The sequence below is a fragment of the Pygocentrus nattereri genome, chromosome 22, assembly GCF_015220715.1.
Source record: "Pygocentrus nattereri isolate fPygNat1 chromosome 22, fPygNat1.pri, whole genome shotgun sequence".
NCBI classification, from domain to species: Eukaryota; Metazoa; Chordata; class Actinopteri; order Characiformes; family Serrasalmidae; genus Pygocentrus; species Pygocentrus nattereri.
In genome coordinates this window covers 7670468-7681852 of record NC_051232.1, presented here as the reverse complement: position 1 = coordinate 7681852, position 11385 = coordinate 7670468, and the positions used below count along the sequence as shown (strand labels likewise).

The 11385-nt window shown below is 42.9% G+C and overlaps 1 protein-coding gene across 1 annotated transcript in view; it reads left to right on the top strand.

Annotated features, from left to right (window-relative positions):
* Positions 1-3404: 3404 nt before the first annotated feature.
* acsl1a (acyl-CoA synthetase long chain family member 1a) overlaps positions 3405-11385 on the top strand; it is a 70849-nt gene continuing 62868 nt past the window's right edge. The window contains exon 1 of the mRNA XM_037532976.1: positions 3405-3531. The gene's annotated coding sequence lies outside the window, so the exon portion shown is untranslated. The remainder of the gene's footprint in view (positions 3532-11385) is intronic.

Below are 11385 nucleotides of genomic sequence, written 5' to 3'. Positions count from 1 at the left end.
GATTAAAAACGTGGCAGAATTAATTTCACCCTGTGATTTATTTCAACTGCACGTTTTAATTGTGCTGTTTATAAAGCAAGTAAGTGCAATGATTAGACGCTCCACGCCCCAAACTTACTGTTTACACTTTCTTACTACCCATAATCCCATGTCTGCAGGTCGTGTTTGATATATGTGATGATGATGATGATGATGATGATGATGATGATGATGGTGGTATTTATCCCCTTATCCCTAGCAGTAGCGGACTGTGGTACAGAGTTCAGTAAGAGGCTGAACCTTGCTTCCTTCTGGAACTTTCCGCTCCACCTTAAATGGTGCCGCGGTGGCGTTCTGGCGCAGTTACGCTCTTCGTTCACGCTGGATCGGAAAACGGAGCGAGAAGAAGATCAGAAGCTTCGTGAGCTCAAGTTTGGTCTGATTGAGATCAAGCGCCGTTCTTAGTGCCACAGCGCCACCGTGTGGAGCGTCAGCGTCACTGCCACTGAAATTACACTGCGAGGCAACTTCAGGAGACCGGGGCAGTTTGTTTGCCAAGGATTTATACACGTATCGTCTGTTTCTACGTTACAGGCCTTAAAGAGCGAAGCAGCGTTTTCATATATTATTAATATTATTATTATTAATATTATTAATGTTATTAGTGTATATATCACACCCCCGACAAGTGTCTGAGTAAGTCGGTGTAAAGCGCGGTTGTGTGTTGTGCTGTTCTGTGCGCTTTCGTGCGTTTTCCGCTGATGTTCGGCAGCATGTCTGTCTCCGGGCGGTCCGTTGTCCTGTGAGATGCGGTGACCCGTGGTGACCCCGAGAGCCAAACAAACGGGCACAGTCCAGTCGCACCAGCCCAAGTCTCGCTCTGACGTAAAGCCTCGTCTGAACACTTTTAAAACAAGGGCAACCCAACGAAACAGGCCACGTGTTAAAGGAATGAAATAGACTAGACATTATTTCATACAGGAGGACGAATCGAAGAGTTATTAAAGGGCTGGTGTTCAGGAAAGTCTCAGGAAAGTTTTGAAGTCTTGTGATGTCACAAAAACACGGCGCATCTATACGCCTGTTCAGCCAAGTTTAGCCCCTCCCCTTTAGACTGAGAAGGAGTGCTTTTGTATGAGGCGCAATACAAGGCAGCCAATCAGAGCAGAGCTCATTTGCATACCTCACTCTTAAAGGCGCAGTAAGCAAGACCGCCTGTTTCATTTTAATACTGCGTTAAAAACTCGTAGCCGAAATTCAGTAAACATCTTAAGTCACGCTGGAGAAGACGGTCCTCCTAGGGTTGTTTAGTAAAGGTGTTGGTTCTGTTTGGAACCCAGAGTTCTGTATAGAACCATGCAGGCTTCTCATGGTGAAACGGTTCTTCAGATTGATGGAGGATGTGTTGTATGTGGTACTAAATGGTTCTGTATAGCACCAAAAAGGGTTCTCCTATTTTTACAAGCTTGATATCAAGACCGTAGCAGAACCCTTTTTAAAAAAGGTTCTTTGTAGAACCACATACAATACATTCTCCATAAATCTAAAGAACCAGATTACCATGCAAAGAACCATTTAAGCATGCAAATGATTCTGTATAATAGCCATGGTTCTGTGCTAAAGAACCCTTATAACCCTTAAAGAGGCATCTTTTTTAAGAGGGAACAGTACGCGATGGATGGCGGCCTGCAGCCTGTACACGTTGCCGTGGTGATAGATGACTGATAGAACAGTGGCGCTTCTGGGTTTCTGGGTTTGCGTGTTGACCGAGTTCAGCTGGACTTCAGCTGAGATCATTCAGCGTCCACAGTTCAAGGAGAGGCCAGTTTATCCCACCACTGAGACTCATCACACATGCTGGGAAACGTTAACCCTTTAATGGACCTTCCACTGACCACTGTGCTACTCAGAAGTGCTCCGTTCAAACATCTGGAACATCCAGTTTGCCGAAGTTGGTCTACTGTCGTAATAAAAACCAATGGTGCAAATTCAGGGTGAAAACAAACCAGCCGTCAATCACAACTTAAAACTATTTCAGCCCAAAAAAGACTATATATATATATATATATATATATATATATATATATATATATATATATATATATATATTTATTTATATATATATATATGAATGAATGAAGGATACGAGCCCTTTAAATAAAGGATGTATTTAAAGGATGACTGGTTTATAAATTTTATTGTTTAATGAAGTCAGCGCTTTACTCTGTTCATCTATAGCGAAGCTGTAATGGTGCTGTATCTCCGCTAGAGGGCGGCAGAGCGCGGTGGAGCTCAGCGTGGTGCTGTATCTCCGCTAGAGGGCGACAGAGCGCGGACTCTTCACTATAAACCTATAATAACAAACCGAAGCACCCAGCTGCCCCTTCACATTCACCAGTGGAAAAACCTGAGATACAGAAAGACTTTATTTCAGGGAAAAGAAACTGCAGCTGCTTCTTTCTACCTTATATATTTTAATATTTTTACACCTCATTTATTTTTAGATATTTATCTCACACCTATTTAGTCAGTATATCACACATTTACTGTCTATTTCAAAAATAAAATGAAATAAAATCCAACATTAATATAAAACTCGAATAGTGCAATTCCTGAAGAAAATGCAGAGTGAGCAGCTCGAGCTTGTTGCTAGGGTATTACTAGGCGGTTGCTATGGTATTCAAGGCGGTTGCTAGAGTGTTGCGAGGAGGCTGTTATGGTACTCCCGGTGGTTGCTATAGTATTGCAAGGCAGTTGCTGTGGTATCCAAGATGGTTGCTATGGTGTTGCTATGTTATCCCAAAGGGTTGCTAAGGTGGTTGCTATGGAATCTCAAAAGGTTGCTAGGGTATTCTAAGTGCTGGCTATGGAACCCCAAGTGGTTGCAAGGGTTTTGCTACACAGTTACTATGGTATCTCATGTGGTTGCTAGGGTACTGCTAGACGGTTGCTCTGGTGTCCCATGTGGTTGCTAGGGTATTGCTGGGTGGTTGCTATGGTATCTCGTGGTTCCTAGGCTATCCCAGGTGGTTGCTTGCTGCTTACTAAGTTGTTGCTATGGTACATGTGTATGATATATTTTTTTCTATTTACTTTATATGGTATTTTCTCATTTTTTGATCTTTGTACTTAATTTGTGTTCATATATACTTTTATCTTATAACAATCCAGATAATACGTCACATATTTACTCTCAAAAACTAAAGTAAATAAATTAAATCCAGTGCTGGTATGAAAACGGGGTCTCTATTGGTTTGTACACCTGTCATTCACAGAGTTGTTTCCATCCGTATATGGATCCATAAAACAGGAGGCAGGGCTATTTAAGCCGATCCTTTGGAGCGGCTGGGCGGGGTTTGGTGGAAGAAGGGTGGGGAAAACAGCGCTCTCTCTCTCTCTCTCTCTCTCTCTCTCTCTCTCTCACACACGCTCTCTATCTCTCTCTCTTTCTCTCACTCTCTCTCTGTGTCTCTCTCTCTCTCTCTCTCTCTCTCTCTCTCAGTCTGTAGTCCGCAGCTGCGCTCTCCGCTGCTCCGCCTCTCCGCGCCGCAGGTTTGTGCTCTTCCTTGTTTCTGGGGGGTTTGAAGGGTCTCGGTCTCTGTGATTTGGTCTTTGATGACTCGTCTCACCGATAAGCTGCTGTTAGCGCTGCTGCGTGGGTCGGTCCAGCTGTGAACCCGCGCGGGTGTGAAATAGCCGCTGTTCGATGCGCTCGTGCTCAGGACGCGCAGCTGCGACTGACCGCGGTGTCCTGTTAGTGTCGCTGACACCTCACGTGCTGAAAGGAGTCTATTCCAATGATAATACGGAGTTTTAGATGAAGATGAGGCGAATGGGCGGGGTCAAGCGAGATGGGGCGGGACCTCCCGAGGTGGGGCAGAGGGGCGTGGCTGTATGTGATTTGTATTTGGTTTATAATTAAGGGTCGCAGTTCAGCGCGGTGCAGCAGTGAAAGGGGCGGAGACAAACAGGATTTGTGAATCTGAAAATGTGTTTGTATTGAAATAATATTCCTCAATAAAGCTTGTTATAAAAAGGCAATCGGAGGGCTTCTAATAAAAGAGGCGGGGTTTGATGAGATGGTGCATCAAAAAAGGTAGAGTCAAACATGATTTATGTAAAGGGGGCGGGGTATGACAGTGAAAGGGGCAGGGCCCATCCGGGCTCATATGAAGGGGGCGTGGTCTAAAGCCATGTGGCAGTGAAAGGGACAGATACAAACAAGGTTTGCGTAAAGAGGAGGGATGTTACAATGAAAGAGGCGGAGCCCAGCTTGGCTCATAATAGGGGGCGTGGCCGGACGCAGTGTGGCAATGAAAGGGTCGCAGGCAAACACAGTTTGTATAAAGGGCGGGGTGTGTATAAACTTGATGTTTGCAAAGGGGAGAGGTATACAAGGGAAGAGGAGGAGCCCAGCTTGACTCATAATAAAGGGGGCGTGGTCTGATGGCATGTAGCAGTGAAAGCAACACAGGCTAACATAATTTGTGTAAAGGGGTGGAGTGTGATGGGCAAAGAGGTGGAGTCTGGCAAGGCTTATTAAGAAGACTTTTGATCTGATGCTGTGGGGCACTGAAAGGGGAGGAGAAATACATGTTTTGCATGAAGGGGCGGGGTCAAACGCAGTAATTAGCTAACGTGGAAGCGAATTAGACAGAGGGACAGTGCGGCCTTGCCCTGTAACTCTGATCTGCTAAGGACCACCGCTAATAAACCGCCTGCTTAATAGGGCGCTTTACGTAGCGTGCAGCGCCGGCAGCCTTCCTGCTTTCAGAGGGTGTTGGCAGTGCGAAGGCCCGACAGCAGCTGCATGCCTCCTTTAAAACTAGGCTAACATGGAAAATTCATGTTACATAAGCAAAGCGAATGTGAAATGCGTGACCTCGATAACCAAGACAGTGGAGGAAACGTGTGATCGGTCCATTCAGAGTCTATGAAACCTAGAATGAGCTTCACCACTTGCAACAGGCGCTGCAGATCCCAGGGAAGTAAGACCCTGAAACGGCAGCAGATACAGAGCGCCGAGTGGTCTGTCGGCTCAGGAGAGGTATTTTTGTACACCAGCCGAGTCGGCACTGGGGATTACTTCCTATTTCGATTGCTACAAGAAGCAGTGCGACCAGTGTGACAGAAGCGAGTGGCTAAAATGTGACTGGTGTCCCATTTTATCTGACGGCAGAAAGTACTTATTTTAGATATGAACATGGTCATTTGGAGCTGCTGCGTCTCTCTCTCCATTCTACAATCTTAAAACTAAAGGTGCTAAAAGGTTTTTAGGGTCAGTGCTATAGAAGAGCCACATGCTGTAAGGCAGAGGTCTTTAATTCAAAGTCAGTAAGGTCCAGTTCAAGCGAAGGTCCAGAACATCATAACATCTAACCTTCTTCATGATTCAGTGCCATATACTGTTTACTGAAGTAGCCACGTAGGAATATTTACATTTTATACAGTCGACAGCTGAACATCAGATCAAATAAAGTCCAGTTCGGTCAGATTTCAACAACATTTACTGTCAGTTTTCTCTTTTTAGATCACGTCATGTGGAATAACTTCCCTCTGACTCACTTTCCTCTCTGACTGCTGTTTCTCTCCTCGTCCCTCTCCTGAGTGGCGTCACTCACTTGAGCCTCAGAGCTCATCGTAATGCACAGATCTGTTTGGCTGAGTAGCGTCACATGTAACATTTACAACGTATGTTATTGTGTAATTGGTCTGTGAATCTAAATCAGTACTGTAATGACTAGAAATGATACGCTGATTAAAATCAGACCACCCCGTCAAAATGAATGCTCCATAGTTAATCAGTTACAGATGCAGGTCCGCATAAGACAGCGATTCTGACTGTGGGCCGCCTATTAGTGACCTTACTACAAGGTCGGTTATCCCTCGTTATCTTCCTCGTCCAACTTACGATTTCTGTGCAGTGTTATTCATTCTCTCTGTTGTAATCATGATTTGAAGACAGTTACTACAGTTATACGGCTACGCAATATTCCTAGCAGTAATGCTGGCTATCGCCTTTCCTTCTGAATTCACCAGCTACCAGAAAAAATAAAAACAACTTCAAAGCCCACCCCCAAAAATCCACCCCATGTTTTCAGAAGTTACTCCCACCTTCAAGAAACGTCACCAGACGGCAGTTTTTCTAGACTTTAAACCTGAAAATCTCTATGGCACCACTTTAGGATGAAAATAAGCATATTTACACCAAAAGCAAGGTTTTTCATAGAACTGTATGTCCCAGCCATGAGCTATTTATGAACTATTTTCATCCTGCTCTGGTCATTTAAGTTCTGACTACAGCTTGAAATGTTAGCTTATTTTTGTGGCAGGTAGGCCTGAAAAACATTCCGTGCTTGACTGGCAGCACCGTTAATCAGATTAGACACCTCCTGTCTTCGGCTTTCACACAGTATTAATGAGCATTCACACCATGTCCGTGCAGATGAACAGCTATAATGTCTTTAGTCAAACAGCCTGGCTCTTGTACTCAGATACCACCAAGCTCTTTTTAACAGTCTGCATCGCTGTAAAATATGACATTGTGCAAAATTCAGAGACCTCCCATCATTCATTTTATTTCCAGTCAAAAAGTTATTCATTTTTAGAGAAGGTTAGATGTGAGATGATCCACTTGCATAATGAAGGAGAGAGTCAACGAAAAAAATTCCAGGAGTTTCCAAAATTGGAGTTCAAAAATCAACTAAAATCTACATAGAAAATGTGGCTCCTAACAACCACCTGGAAGACCTGCTAGACACCAAAACTGCTCCCATCAGATAAACAGCACTGAAAGCTTTGATTTCTGAGAGAGAGGAGAAGATCAAGCTGCTTCAGATCTGAAAACATCCACAGGTGTTTCTGTCCATCCTTCCACTGTGAGAAGACCACTCAGAGCTGTGGGTCTGAAAGGATGTGTAGCTGATCAAGAAGAACCTCACTGAGAAAAGGAGACGGACACATCGAACAAAGAAGCTGAACGATGGACTGACCACCCCAGAGTCCAGACATCAACACCACTGAATGGGTTTGACTACTTCAGAAAATCATCAACCAGCTTCTCAGTCTGAACTCTGGAGGAACTGAAAGTGAGTCTCCTGCAAATAATATAAGCTGGAAGGAAAGGGAAGAGTGACTCACTGAAAACTGAAAAATAGTTGGGTTTTTTTAATCTTTTCAGCTGAAAAATGAATAACAAACTTATTAGTTATTTTGACAAATTGAATAGAACTGTATTAAAAGAATCAATTCAAATCCACTCAACCAAAAAAAATCTAATCAACTTGAACTGCAATAAAAGAATCAAATCCAATTGAACTGTATCAAAAGAATCAAATCAAATTGAACTGACCGTCCACAGTGGGTCTGAAAGGATGTGTAGCTGATCACGAAGAACCTCGTTGAGAAAAGGAGACGGACACATCAAACAAAAAAGCTGAACGATGGACTGACCACCCCAGAGTCCAGACCTCAACACAACTGAATGGGTTTGTTTCAGAAAATCAACAAATAGCTTCTAAGACTGAACTTTGGGGGAACTGAAAGTGAGTCTCCTAAAAAGAATGTAAGCTGGCATTAAGCCACAGTATAGGAACAGTAAGGAGAGGCTGAGCGTATGTATGTATGAATGTATGAATCACTATCTAGTGTGAAAACCAGATGCACTCCGGAGTCTGGAATGTCTGGAATTTTGGCTGGTTTGGGATTGGGCTTCCTTTTCGTTCGTTTTTTTTAACCTATTTTGTTACATAAGATTGTTTGGGTGCAGAAGATCTGGGTAGCATTATTCTTCCCTTCGTCCATACTTATTAGTCATACTTATTTACTGTCATAAATGTATATACTGTAGTCTCAGTCAACTGTGTTCTTTATGGCATTTATTGTTCTGGATGTCTGTGTTGTTATGTGCAGTGTACAGCCATGGCATCAAGATTGTTGGGTGGAAAGATTGTAGCAGGAAATTAGGTGTTATTTGACTTTGTGATGGGAAATTAATTAGTGGAAACTAATCTTAAGAACCTTTGTTGCAGAAACTTTATATCTTGCTTATAAGCCCATCAACCAGCCAGAGGGCCCATGTCAAAATACCTGAGGGCCAAAATATTATTCACGAACGACTCAAAATGCGTAGGATCAGAGCTTTCTGTGAGCTGCTTTGTTTCCTATCACTGTATAAAAGATGCACGAGGCTTCTTTTATTGTTCAATTGCTCAGAGCAGTTTGCATCTGTAAGTGCTTATAGCAAATAATTCCATTGTTTATGAGTAACAAAAAAACATATATAGTAATTGTATTTGTATTCAAGTCTTTACTTCAAAAGTATTATTTATCTAAACAAAAAATCTATACATTTTTGGTTTTTGTTAGAAAATGTGCTTTACATATCCAATAAATGCAGCAACATAATTTGAAAAGCACTTTATTAATTAAGAAGCAGATTAAACAGCATTAATGTTGGGGGCAGTCGTGGGCTGGAGGTTAGGGAACCAGCCCTGTGACTGAAAGGTGGCTGGCTCGATCCTCTGAGCCAACAGTACGTCATGTAGTGCCCTCGAGTAAGACACCTAACCCCCAACTGCTCCCCAAGCGCCGTGGATAGGGCTGCCCACCACTCCGGCTAGGTCAGCGCTGTGAGTCTCGGGGAGCTGCAGCTGTTTTAGCTTTTTGTAATGTTCATGCTTTGCTTAATATTTATTAATATTAAATTCATTTTGAGGTATGAGGCTCACACATTTGCTGCAGCTCACGATTGAGTGTTGAGTTTGAGTTTATGGCTGCAGTCTGGACTAAATGTGGGTCAGTAAATGAAGCTGCAGGTCACCCAGAGAAGAAAGGCTCTTAAGCTTTAGCTAACTTCGTTACCACAATGTGACACATTACACTGTGATCTTACAGTACTGCTGCCACCATCAGGTGAAAAGAAGAACTGCAGCATACTGGCTCACACGCTTTAAAACACAAATCACGAGCCAATTAAAAACAGCCTGTGGGCTGCATTTGGACTTTGGACACCCCTGACATACAGTATTGTGCAGGAAGTCAGGAAGCGTGTTTAATTTCCAGTCTGAACGTCCATTTAGTACAAGATATCGTCGCTGTCCAAAGAAAACCATGCATCTCCATTTTTGCTCGATTTTTATTTTTCTACATCATTTAAACTCACTGGCTGTTTTGTAGGTTGTGTTTCATGCTGCATGGACCAATAGAAACACTCTAAAATCACTGGGAATAAAATCTCTTTACATTAACTTTCATAGAAAGATAAGAGTGTTTTTGTACTCTCCTGTAAAGTTATTATTTTGGAGATACAATGGAGCTTCCATTCTGCTGGGATGTTTTTCAGCACCTCCAAATTCAGTCTTAGAAGCTCGTTTTAATCCCATTTAGTGATGTCAAGGTCTGGACTCTGGGGTGGTCAGTCCATTTTTCTGAGAACATCAGCAACTTCTTTGTTTGATTTGTCTGTTTTCTTTATTTATTTTCTTTACAAATCCTTCCATCCATTGACTTCCACTGGATTGGATTCTTCAAGATTATGGCTTTGGGATGGTGTACGGAGTGAACTGTGTGTGAACTGTGTGTGTTAGTATTTATGGCTAACGAATATCCAATGATGGTTTCTCCACTTGGACCGAAACCTTTTCCCTTAGTCATATTTTCCGCGTACTGAGCCCTGTTGTTGGTCTAGCTTTGGCTCCTTTCTGTACACCAGTGTACTCCACACAAGGCACATGTGTCAGGATCCAGTCCTTGCAGTCCAAAACACTGCAGACTTCAACACATTGCTTCATTAAACACACCTGATTCAGCTCATGAGCTAATTGGCAAGGCCTTCATGAACTGAATTCAGAGCGTTAGATGAGGGTAAACGCTGATCTCTGTAGCACTTTGGCAACAGAAGGTCACCAGTTTTACACACCTGCCATAAGGTGTGTTCATCCTTCTATTACGTGTTCTTTTTTCAGCCTGGGTGGGTTCATCCAGTCTCTATTTTCTATGCTCTTTTGTCCCTGTTCTCTCCCTGTCTGTCATCCTTTGTTCGGGTGATACTGCTGTAGATCATGTTGGCTTTCACTGCCAGTCTTTGCTTGTGTTTGTCTGTGCTGTTCATTGCCCTGGGCACGTAGATGGACAGAAAAAGAGTTGTCTATCACTGGGGAACGATCTCTCCACCCTGACACCTGTGGGCATTTTTGAAAAGCATCATTCCATGCATTTTAAATTGATGATGATCAAAAGAAGAGCTTTGATGGTTACTTGCATTTCTTTAAGGTGGTAAAAAAGACATAAGGGTGCAAGAAATGAGCACCTTTGGGTTCATCTTCAAAATTGAGGTGGCTTAGGTCCCCCAAGCCGCCCTGTGGCTACACGCCTGTTTCAGGTCATGGTCAGCTCATAAAGTTGGAAAATAATGGCACCAAGTTCTGATTACTAGCTGTTTGTGTTTGATTGATACTGTTGCAGGGATGGACCAATGACATTTTTCAACGGTGTTGGTTGCTCACCTGCTCGTTTAATACAGTGGGCCCGATGTTATATTTGCAAGTTCAGACCACTCCTTCAGCATGTGGTAGTAGCAGAGCCGGTTTAGGAGGAGCCTGGCCACTTCCTATTTCCCTCATTATATCAAAAATAGGCCTGCAAAACAGCAGAGGGCAAGTGAGTTTTCAATGAATGGGAGTAAATGGAGCTCAATGGCTAAAAACTTTAAGTTTAGAAAGTAGAAGGATGTATTTCTGTAAGAAAGTAAAGAAAGCTCACCTGTATATTTCCATTTTTTACTATAGCAAACGGGTTTTAGGCAGCAGGACGCTAACATTACAGCTACTGAATGCTAATTGGTTGGCAAGCAGAGCAGCTCATTGGCTGTCCGTGCTCACTGATGTCATGAATGGACATGAGGCGCCGTTTTAAACTCCTAGAGCTCGAGTTTAAAAGCTCTTAAAAATATAACAGTGGTGTTAAACTTTTTTTTGCTGCTCTGTGTTCAGGAAATGTTTTTCTTCTTTCACATTAAAAATGTTTAAGAATTTATAAACTATGATTTTACTCAAATGCTCCATCTTAACCCATTCATTTTGGGCTCACTCAGCAGCGCCCCCTAGTGTTTAAGAAACCCGGAATACATTACAGAGCAGGAATTCTCCTCTCTAAGTGTTCTCTGGTGGTAGTACAAGTGGGGACTGATTGAAGGAGGGGAGAGAACTTGGGCTGGAGTTTGCGGCTTCTTGGTGCTTGAAGGCTGGAGCTCCACTTTGATCTGTGGTACACACTTAAAAAAAGATGGTTCTTCAAGGGTTCTTTAGCAAAGAAAATGGTTCAATACAGAACTGTGAACACTCAAAGAACCCTTTGCATGATTAAAAGCTTCTTTGCGTCATGAAACCGTTCTTCAGATTGACGGAA